General features: G+C 42.8%; 1 protein-coding gene across 5 annotated transcripts in view; it reads right to left on the minus strand.

Annotated features, from left to right (window-relative positions):
- Positions 1-12,014, minus strand: part of SDC2 (syndecan 2) — a 122,666-nt gene that overhangs the window by 26,244 nt on the left and 84,408 nt on the right. Inside the window, exon 1 of one of the 5 annotated variants that reach the window (XM_055546610.1) lies at positions 5,414-5,571. The exons of the other annotated variants lie outside the window; for them this stretch is intronic. The gene's annotated coding sequence lies outside the window, so the exon portion shown is untranslated. Of the gene's footprint in view, positions 1-5,413; positions 5,572-12,014 lie in introns of those variants that run through there. 5 annotated transcript variants of the gene reach the window in all.

The raw sequence follows: 12,014 nt of genomic DNA on the forward strand, positions 1-12,014 counted from the left end.
GTTCAACAAATAGGAGAGGTCACATTTTTCTGAAAGGCTGAAAGCAAGCTTAAAGCCACTGGGTGAAAGAAAATAACCACATATTTGAAACAAGTTACCTGGTTAAAACACATTGGGGAAAACTCAATCCATGAGCTCTTACAAGGTCTCCTTATGAAAAGGGGAATCTGGAATTTAGCCTTATATTGTGAGGAGGACTAACAGAAAGATAAGGATGACTTTAGAAGAATTCGCCAACTCATTAAGAATGCCTCCAATGAGCCGGGCACAACACTAATCTCTGGAGTACATCGGAATGGCTGAACAGTGTTTCAAAAAGTAACACTGAGTTAGAGTACTTCACAGTAAAAATTTTCTTCTTTGTTTAAAAAAAGAACAGAATGTGGGTCAAAGCACTTCGATTTTCTAGCCAACAAAGCACAAACAAAATCTTTCTCTAATAAAATGCTCAGCCCAACAATCAGCATGTTAAGAAAAACAATAGCAAAAAAACCTGACCAAAGGATTACTTGGCTCATCTCAATGTACATTTATGATTCAATAGAATCCATATCATTGTCACAGAAGATGTCTCACCATAGATGTTGGTGTACTGCTTCAACATTATTTTTCTTCCTACAGGGTTTGTCTATTAAGTCTACAGTATGGTCCTGGCTCAGTAAATGGTTTGGTGGGTAAATTTAAACCAATATCTCAAATAGGAGGACCCAGAAGCCCCCGTATGCTTATTTAACTGAAGGGTGCAATTCTCCTCTTCACCCCCGCCCCGACCCCCAAGCATTACGACATAGAACAGGCAGGATTCAGGGCCTCGGTCCCATTTCTCTTTAAGCTAGGCCTTGGTAACACAAATGGCCCTGATTACGGACACTTCCTTGCCAATATGCAAGAATATGCTCCCTTGCCAATAATCATATCACAGCCATATCACTCTACAAAGCTGCCTGTTCCACAGCCCTCAGTCTCTATAGGCCACTGTTTCATGAAGAAAAGCCACCAACCAAACTGAGCAGAAAGAAAGCTAAACCTTGCACCTAAATTCTTGACATACTTTATGCTTTGTCACCTAGAGAAAATTACAGGGTCAACTAATTAAATGCAAAATCTCTCACCTAGAGAGAGTTTTCACTTTATGTCCTTTTGTAACTTTTGAGTTTCGAAACATCTATATTGTGAAATTCAATCCATTTTTTTTCCTTAATTTTCTTCCTAGGATTCAGTTCAGTTCAGTTCAGTTGCTCAGTCGTGTCCGACTCTTTGCGACCCCATGGACTGCAGCACACCAGGTCTCCCTGTCCATCACCAACTCCCGGAGTTTACTCAAACTCATGTTCATAGAGTCAGTGATGCCATCTAACCATCTCATCCTCTGTCGTCCCCTTCTCCTCCCGCCTTCAATCTTTCCCAGCATCAGCGTCTTTCCAAATGTAAACAAAACCAGTATTCCTCTTCGGGGACTTGGATGTCAAAAAAGAGGTAGGGGGTGAGGGGTGGGGAGTGGGGAACAAGAGCAGAACACATCACAAGTTTGCACTTCTCTTTGTGATAAAGGGTTTGGATTCTTGGTCCAAAGAGAGAAGGGGAGTTACCTGGGAACTAGGGCTCTTATGGAGCAATGGATATTAAAGCAACGCCTGGGCCGCGCAGGGAGGGGGGTTATGTTGAATATGCATGACACACAGAAGGAAAATGTTCATGACTTACAGATGTGCTCTGAGTGGCGCTTTCTTCCTTTTTTGGAATATCAAACAGAGGGAAGAGAGAGGTTTGCTGCCATGTTATTATAAGCACTGCTGCCTCTCTCTCTCCCGAACTAAAATATTCTAGTATTTATTTTGCCATCCATATGACCACAGTTTAGACTAGAGTAAAAATAGAAGCCGTGTGGGCCTAACCTGAAAAGTCCCAAGGGCTGGAGAGGGTCAGGATTAATATATTCTAACTGAAATAACCAGATTCTGTTTCCTGGTGGCGTTTGGCAGGGGAGGGGGTGGGGGGAAGAGATTTGGAATGTATTTCTCATTCAGAAGTGTTTTGTAAAAACTACCATAATGGAACAGACTCCAAGTCAAGCACAGGAAGCCAAGAGGCTCTGGTTTAGATTTAATAATTCACTCTAAAGGCTTTTCAACTGCTACAATTTTAAGCCCCAAGGCACAGCCACATATATTCTCTACTCTATACGGGAGCTGATGGAGTGCCCCAGGATGCCTATGGGACAGGAAAATGGGAAAGACCTCAGGTCCAAAGGGCAGACCACACCCTGCCAGGCTCCAACTAATGCTGGAGAATAAACCTGCTCTCAAGAGTTGAGGGGCAGTTGGTGAATGGAATTTCCAACTGAGCCTATTTCAGGTCTAAGCTAGCACTGAGATTGAACATTGATACGGCCACTTTTCTACAGGCCTGTAAAGAGGAGCTCTATGTGAAAGACGCCAACTTACAGAAATGGGCAGGAGCCCTTTGGGAAGCACACTGGCAATGTGTTTTAAGAAGATACAAAATCTTTTCTACCATCTGATCAGATATTTCTACTCTCAGGAATTATCCTAAGGAAATATTCTAAAAAGAAGGCAAAGTGGAATGTTTACTACTGAATTAAGGCAAAACCACTGAGACAATGTAAATGCAACTACAGAAGGATAGCTATGTCAATTATGTATCATACATTAATTTTCTCAACATAGCCATTAAATATTACATCCCACAGAACAATGAGGAAAAATGTTTGGACAACACACTGTATTTAAAAAGTATATATTGCTTTATTATTTTCTAATATTACAACTCTAAAAATTTCAAATCAATAGAAAAATGAAGAGTTAATTGGTGAGCTGGTGGCTTGTGAATGATCTTGTTCCTAATTACTGTTATATTTTCCCAACATATATATGCTGCTAAAGACACAAACAATGGAAATGGCCAGGAACCAGCTTCCAAACATCAACAGTACTTTTAACAGCTAATATATTTAAACAGACAGGTACATACATGTAGAAAGAGCCTAAAGAAAGCATCATGGAAGTATACAGGTATGTAAGTGACAAACATTAAAAAAAAACAAAAGTGCACACTTCAGGAAAGTGCCACAGAATCACACCACAGTGCTTTGGTCACTCCTGATCCAGTTTATCTAAAGCGACAAGGGCAAAAGGTCTAATAAAATGGATATTTAATCACAAGATTCTAGGTTCTAAAATGCCCTGGGTCTCATTGGTGGTTTAGTTGCTAAGTCGTGTCCGACTCTTATGATCCCATTGACTGTAGCCTGTCAGGCTCCTCTGTCCATGGGACTCTCCAGGCAAGAATACTGGAGTGGGTTGCCATTTCCTTCTCCAGGAATGGAGAATGGGTCTCATTACCCATCTCATTAGTTATTCTTTGCTTCTGGGTTATTTAAAGCAGGGAAGATACTCCACGTCAAGGTGTGGCTGTCAACAATCTCCCTTCCTGTCTAGTCCCCACCTGCAGTGGTCACTCTCTGACCTAGAAGCACCGTGCCCCGGACACACTCCAGGGCTGACGTGCCAGTGAGCCCTGAAGATGTTCTGAGTTGCTCCTGGTTTTCAGGGCCCATTCTGTTACATTCTCTGATGGCTCAGTTGGTAAAGAATTTGCCTGCAATGCAGGAGACCCCGGTTCAATTCCTGGGTCAGGAAGATCCACTGGAGAAGAGATAGGCTATCCACTTCACTATCCTTGGGCTACCCTGGTGGCTCAGCTGGTAAAGACTCTGCCTGCAATGCAGGAGACCTGGGTTCGATCCCTGGGTTGGGAAGATCTCCTGGAGAAGGGGAAGGCTACCCACTCCAGTATTCTGGCCTGGAGAATTCCATGGACTGCATGGTCCATGGGGTTGCAAAGAGTCGGAAACGACGGAGCGAGTTTCACTTCACTTCACTCTGTTACATCAATGTTGTCTGTCTGTAAGGAAAGCCTCTTGTTCTATCTCTCCTTTTGCTGATTCTAGAAAGCCTTGGGTTGCCAAGGTGACTACCTGATCTAGGAGACTTTTTCGATGAAGAAAATGACATGTGACTACTTCCTTACCCCAGAAGATTGAAAACGTGATGGCGCTTATCTAAATAAAAGGAACAAAGCTAGACAGAAGGAGATACCTCCAAAGGTGATGAGACCACAGATTTCAAAACTGAAGCCAAACTGTTCTGAAGGGTGGATTTTTAATACCAAGTGCCAAGTCACAGTGGTGGCTGTATTGGGAGCTGAAGGTAATCACACTCTTGATTATCTCCCAGAAAAGCATCCTGATTCTGCCCAAGACTCATTGCCCCTGGCCCTGTATTTCTTTTTGTTGTAGAAAGGAATTGTTCCTGACCAAACTCTTCAACCAATTAACAAGGAAGGCCATTAAAGAAATGATTTCCTTAACTAAGGAAGCAGGCAAAGATTTAAAGGTATTAGAGACTGATTACGAAATCCACTGTAGATCCTGTATAAAATTCCACAAGAAATGAAACCTGAGCTCCCAGACAAAAGCATCTGTTTCACAGGGAGTATGTTTATAGTCACGTGACCTGTGCCATCTCTTACACGAATGCATTTGAGAAAGCACTCATGTTGGTGTTGTCGAGTGTTGTTTATGAGTTATTTATCTGAAGATAACATTTACAATCTTACCAAAGGAAGAGGAAAGAAGCTGTGTGGACAGTCATATTTTTTCCCAACAATGATAAACACTTCATTGGCTATTCAAACTAACATGTGGGGAAAAAACTTCAAAAATCCAAAAGGTAACCTAATCCCCACCACCCAGCACTGCCTTCTGTCTTTCTGATCAGCATCTATGGAGCCATTCCAACATCCTGCTGATGGAATCTTATACTCTTACAATACAAGGGTATGGAAGATGAAGGGAAAAGGGGAACCTGCAAGATGGTAAAATTACATGCTCAATTAAAAAATAATATTTAAGAAATGCTTTTGAGAATGTATTTTTTGTAAAGAGCCTATCATTATTATTTTTTGCATCCAAGTAAGGCCAATTCATGGTAATTTCCTAGTGATAATTAAAAGTCTCAGTTGGAACACACATTCATAAGCACATTTCATAAGAGAAATAGCACTTCATTTTCTAAAAATACAAGAGATAAAGAAAAGCAAATATTAATCGTTGGGAGTCAAAAACATATCAGATCATCTCAAGGAATTTTTTTCCCCCAAGTAAATCCAGTAACAAAGGCTGCTTACCAACTGATTCCATCAGTTCTAAAGCAAGCCATACCAAAGGCCTATGGTGTGATTTAGCACTCATGGGTACTAAACATAACAGTATTTTCTAAAAATTCCCACATTCCCCGGGATTTTGACTTCTTCCCAAATTAATGGGCCACCCTAGGCCTGCAAATGCCTTCTGCAAAGCAACCCATGGCCAGGTCTATGTAAAACGCCCCACCTTTTCAGATGACAGCCACCCAGGGCTGCTTGTTACATCTTCATTTCCGAAAGAGCACAGGTCCTACTGAGAAGTAAAGACCGGGGAGCCCAGCCCACATTCACAGTCTCTCACTTTGGTCCTGTCACAGCCGTTCAAGACGGGACCAGTTTCGGATAGATGTGACTGCTCCAGGCACCCTGCCGCCACACAGCGCCTCTGCCCACAGAATGGAGTTTATTATTTAACTGGGACGACACCAGCGGGCAGCCTGATTAGAGCTCGCTCCTGGTGCTCGGTGTAAAGATGCGTCCACTCCTCACCAGCCTCCAGGCAGCAGTTGGGGGTGTGGAAACTGGGGGCTATCCATTTCTATGCCTCCTTACTTGGCTTGAACATCCCTGCCTTTGGCCAATGCTTTGGAACAGAGACTGACTTTCATCTCTCTTTTCCGGCTGCTTTACACACCACTGGTAGAGAAGTCACTTGCTTCTTGCCTCTCCTGCTTTGGAGGCTGAGGAATTCGGCTGAATGATTGCAGCTGCCACGGTAACCTCTTTGGCATGCACTCCGACACCCCCTCACCTAATAGCCTTTTCTCATCCGACTGCCCTGGCCCGCCGTTGCGGCCACAAACCCTTCAAGTGGTCACACTGCAGCGAAGCCCCCATGGAAACCCGCTTGGAACTGTTCAAGCTCATAGCAAAGAAGGAGGTTTTTAATACAGATTGTTCTTTTTAAATCCTTTACAAAAACAGCTGTAATCAATCGTGCTGGGGGGCTCTGTATAAAGCTGCCACTCGGAAAGCTCTAATATTGATTCTTTCCCCTTGCATGGCTTTTAAGAAAACAACCCCATGTGAAGAAACCATAATCAATTTCTCGAGACTTTGCTAACATGAAACAGTGTCTAAATTAAAATATACTTTTTAAAATTAAATGAAAACCATAGTAAATATAAGAAATCCATCCATTATCCTGCCTTTTATTCGAGGACTGACGTGTTAGTTCTTAAAGCAAAGTCAATTGAACAAATGCAATAATTATTAAATACTGATTAAATCTCAGCAACTCTTCTGAGAGTTGTTTAGCAGGTGACACTAGCTGAAAGACTAAAGGGAAATCTGTCTTCATTTGAGGTCTGGCATTTCCAGTTCTTCATTTGCAAGATAATATACTATTTTCTCTGTGCCTATTCTTAGAGAAACTATCAATTCTAAGCCTGTGTTTATAGACAGTCATGATTCCAAGTGGTCACATCCTGACTGGACGTCCAAATACCAGAATATTTTAAGCCTTTTCACAGGAATTCTGGTTGATATATTATTCTGTCAAATTTGCCTTTCCACATGGGGCCCCTTAGAAGCCTGAGCATGCCAAAAGGTGAAAAGTCAATATTTAAAGCTGCTGTGTGCAAACAGAGCAATTTGGTGCTTTCGGTTGAAAATTATATTAAAAACCCTCACCAGCATCAACAGCCTATTTCGGGATTAGGCATTAAGGAAAAGCAAAATTTCACATAATGTCTGTTATCTGGACTTCAACGTAGAAGGAAAAAACCTGAAGACTTCAGTAAAATGCCATACATAAAATGAACACAGATCTGAAGTCTAAGCAGACTGACAACCCATAATACTTTGAATCAGCATGGCACTTACCATGTGAATGAAATTAGATCTGATAAAATCCAAGAGCTAGCAAAAAAGAAGGAAAAAAAAACACACACAAGAAAACTTAACTGCCATTTGCTTTTGCTCCCAAATAAGAGTAATTTCAATCTCAAGGGAGAGAGCTACAATTTGTGTGGCTAATATGTGATATTCGGTCAAGATTCACATTCCTGGAATCCACAGACCACAGGATTTTACCCAGGGATGCGTGTACAATTTGCAAACTTATTAGTTGAGAAGTTTAACTCCCTTTCCACACCCACCCCAACCCCTCAAATTAGAGAAGGCCCCTGCTTTTTCACCAAACTAAATAAGCAAGAACTCAGAATTCTGTAAAAGTCCTTAACACTAGCTGATCAAGGGCCTAACCCTTTGTCAAGCTGGGCCTCCTGGGGTTGTCACACAAGGAGGATTTCACAGCTTCACTGCCCTGGGCAGTCTTTTTATCCCTAGTAAGTTATTTTAAGCAACTTTGCCACAGCACACAAATCTCTGGCCTTCCTCTCTTCCATTGTAAAACTGCTGCAACACAAAACAGCTAAGCCTTAAAGAGAAACCAGAATCGGCCTGGTCAACTCACTTCAGTCCCATCCTTCTATTTGAATGCTCTAGATCAGGGCTGCTCGACAAAACTATCTGTGATGATGACAATGCTCTAGATGTGCCTTGTCCAATGTGGAAGCCACTAGATACATATAGTTATCAAGCGGTTGAAATATGGCTGGTGCAACAGAGGCACCGAATTTTTTATTTTATTTTTAATCAATTTAAATGGAAATAGCCACGTGGCTAGTGGCTACTGTATTGGACGCTGCAATGCTAGGGAGAATGTTTAAACTGTTGTTAGAAGCCTGGGCATAGCAAAGTTGTCTGCAGCTGCTGGGCTAAGCGGCTGTGGGGTTAAACGCTCTCTCCTTAAATGATAAGTGCACATTAGCAGAAATCAGTTCCTAACACAGAATTGCCTTTTCCATCACAACGCTCCCTTTGCACTACACACCTGTCAGAAAAAAAGTAAGCATTCAATCTAAGCCATTTAATAACTACTGATTAACCAAATATCTACGATGTGCCGAAAAGTTCTATCATCTGTTTAAAAATAACAGTAATGAATAAACAAAGTGAATGGATAAACAACGTGTGATACAGCCAAACAATTGAATAATATTCAGTGATAAGCTAAAATGAGCTAGCAAGCCACTAAAAGACCTGGAGGAAACATATATGCATATTACTAAGTGGGAAAAGTCAGTCTGAAAGGCTAAACAGTGTATGATTTCAACTATGACATTCTGGAAGAGGCAAAACTGGAGACAGTAAAAAGGTCAGATGTTCAGGGAGGAGGAGGAACGGATGAACAGGTGGAACACAGGGAATTTTTAGGGCAGTGAAACTATCCTGTGGAAAACTGTAGTAGTTAATACTTGATATGATGCATCTGTCAAAACCCATAGAATGAGGACTTCCCTGGTGGTCCAGTGGCTAAGACTACACTCCCAAGGCAAGGGACCTGGGTTCAATCCCTGGTCAGGGAACTAAACCCCACATGGAACAACTAAGAGTTCGCAAACCACAACTAAAGAGCCTGCGTACTGCAACTAAGACCCAGCACAGCCAAGTAAATAAATAAGCATTTTTTGAAAACCCATAGAAATATACAACACAAAGTGTGAACCTTAATGCAAACTGTGGACTATAGGTAATGATAATGTATCAATATTGGTTCATTAATTACACCCAATGGGTGCAACAATAAGGGAAATGATGGGGTGCTGGGAGATACATGAACCTACATACTATCTGGTCAATTATTCTGTACATCTTAACATGTACTCCCTCAAAATAAACTCTATTAATTATCAGGAAACCCAAATCTCTGGAGAATTCTTGCCCATATATCTCTCCTGAGCTATGCTCCCTTCCAGAACAACAACACACGTTTTTGGCAAACCAGCACACACGAGATGGTTCCTAGGTGTGAAAAATGTGTGTACATGGCTGGATCAAAGCAACGGCAGATACAATTAGCTGCATGAAATAAATGAGACCTTCTGGACTTCTGGAGTGATAGTGGTCCATTCACAGCAGTGATGGGTGTGTGCACTCATGCTTATTAATTCATTGTTGCCTCCGCTGATGCATCAAGCAAGTAAGGAAACTGGCAACAACAGACAGGTAAATGCAATCTTCTCCTGGGGAATGTCTACACGATTGCACCAGTGTTCTGTCCCCCAAGCCGTCACAATCACCCCGATAGTCTCTGATGCACTAATAAACCACAGGAAATAAAAACTCTGGTATAGCCTGGTTGTGAAAAAAATTATAAAAGACATTCTTAGGACAACTGGGGAAATCTGAATGTGGACTGGATATTAGAAGATAGTATGGACCTAGAATTAACTCTCTTGGGTAAGACTGTTTTCATATAAAATATTGTCCTTACTCACAGTGGGTGTGTACTGAAGTACTCAGGGATGAAATATCCTGATGGATGAATTTTACTATCAATAGCACAACCCTCCAAAATCTACACATAAATAAAGCAAATATGACTTCTAATTACTGAATTCAGGTGGAGGACAGTCTTTCAACTTTTATGCATATTTAAGAATTTTCTAAAAGTTTCAGGGTAATGGGGGAGACAATTTCAGCTGAAAACATTTCATATGACACCGAGGCTGATCATAAGGTAAACAGTTCATCCTTAATGGGTCAAGAAAGTGATGTTTTCCTAACCGGGAGGAAGAGTGGATGGAACTTCACTGAAAAGTACAACAGCCTGTGTTAAGTTGCTTCAACTAACTGGACCCACAAAGGACCACATGGGAAGAGGGGAGGTGATCAGACAAATCTTCCAGAAGGAAAGAAGGTCGTGAATTTGAGAGATAAACTACAGCCCTAAAGAATTTCCACCTCTGAAGACAGAAAAGGGAAAGATATGGGGATAAGAGAGGCATCTTCAGAATAAGGGGGGGAAATCCACCTTAGATAGGAACTCCCTTATCAGAACCAAGTGTGCAGATAAACTCTTAGGTGTCCTTTCTTTGGACAAACAAGTATCCGAGACACATAAACAGGAGCAGGCCATTTTCATACATGGGGTGGGGGGGCTTCATGGGATTCATCATTTAAAAGGCAAAAGAAACCAAATTGGAAGCAAAAATCCCAGGCTGTGAGGGGCTCAAATATTAGCACCAGGAAAACAGAACTATCTCCTTGAGCACGTAAGTGACGGGAAAGTTATCAAACAGCTGTGTCGAGGGAAAAGGATTCAGAACTTCCCATTTCCATCCTCACCTTCCCTCCATTTAATTCAACAAGAAATTGGTGGTGGCACTGAGTCCTAGAAATTATTATATATTAATATATGGAAAGGGTAATTCGCAAATTCAAGCTGTACAGTTCTGGTTTGTGTCCTTTCCTGGAGGCACTGGGCTTCAGTAAAAAGTTGGCTAAAACAAACCAACCAGTCTTAGGGAATAAATTTCAGAGAGCAACCGGAGTCTTAGAGAATAAATCCTTTCCCCTGGTCATAGCCTTCTCTCTCAAGACAGGCTTGCATTTCTAAGACTCACAGCAGGTAGATCGTGGGGTCCTTTTTCAGGCACTTCTATATATCTGAGCATGCAAACTCTGGGAGATAGTGAAGTTAGGGAAACCTGGCATGCTGCAGTCCACAGGGTCGCAAAGAATCAGACACGACTGAGCAACTGAACAAAAATGAAACTCAGAGATGTCAAAACCCGCTCAGGAACACATTTAGCAGGCGCGAAGAGTCGTACACAACTGCGCGACTTCACTTTCACTTTTCACTTTCAAGCTTTGGAGAAGGAAATGGCAATCCACTCCAGTGTTCTTGCCTGGAGAATCCCAGGGATGGGGGAGCCTGGCAGGCTGCCGTCTATGGGGTCGCACAGAGTCAGACACGGCTGAAGCGACTTAGCAGCAGCAGCAGCAGCATCCCCTGGAGAAGGCAATGGCACCCCACTCCAGTACTCTTGCCTGGAAAATCCCATGGATGGAGGAGCCTGGTAGGCTGCAGTCCATGGGGTCACTAAGAGTCGGACACGACTGAGCGACTTCACTTTCACTTTTCACTTTCATGCATTGGAGAAGGAAATGGCAACCCACTCCAGTGTTCTTGCCTGGAGAATCCCAGGGACGGGGGAGCCTGGTGGGCTGCCATCTATGGGGTCGCACAGAGTCAGACACGACTGAAGCGACTTAGCAGCAGCAGCAGCAGCATCTTTTTTAGGAAGGGACAAAGTGAATCCCCACAGTGGGAGAGAGGCTTGGATTTCTAGAGGTTTCACACATAACACGTAACACAGTAAGTTCTAGGTGGTTCTTGAGTTTTCCAGACCATAACGTATGGACAGAAGTGTTCAATGTCTTTCTCACAAAACAATAAGACTAACACCTCACAATCTTCTGTGGAAAGCTGTCAGATGACTCTGGACAGGTGTCATCTTGGTCACAACAGGGTAAGAGCCTACAGCCTGCAGGGCCAGGAGGCCCGGCTTTGTTACTTTTCGGCTAATGGACACACTAACCATGGCTAATCGCTCCCAGCTGGTTGTTGCTGAGGGTAGGGGGAGGATGTGGACGGCTGCTTCTGCCAGGAATATTTAGGGACAATTCTGGAGTAAATTCTGAGTAGTCAAGTGACAACTCTGGATAAATTCCTGGTGAGACGGCTGCTGTATACGTGCTATGCTGTGCTTGGTCGCTCAGAGGTGTCTGACTCTTTGCAGCCCCGTGGACTGCAGCCCGCCAGACTCCTCTGTCCATGGGGATTGTCCAGGCAAGAATACTGGAGCAGGTTTCCATGCCCTCCACCAGGGGAATCTTCCCAACCCAGGGATTGAACCTAGGTCTTCCACATTGCAGGCAGATTCTTTACCATTTGAGCCACCAGGGAAGCCCAAGGACACTGGAGTAGGTAGCCATTC

The sequence above is a fragment of the Bubalus kerabau genome, chromosome 14 (genome assembly GCF_029407905.1).
Source record: "Bubalus kerabau isolate K-KA32 ecotype Philippines breed swamp buffalo chromosome 14, PCC_UOA_SB_1v2, whole genome shotgun sequence".
NCBI classification, from domain to species: domain Eukaryota; kingdom Metazoa; phylum Chordata; class Mammalia; order Artiodactyla; family Bovidae; genus Bubalus; species Bubalus kerabau.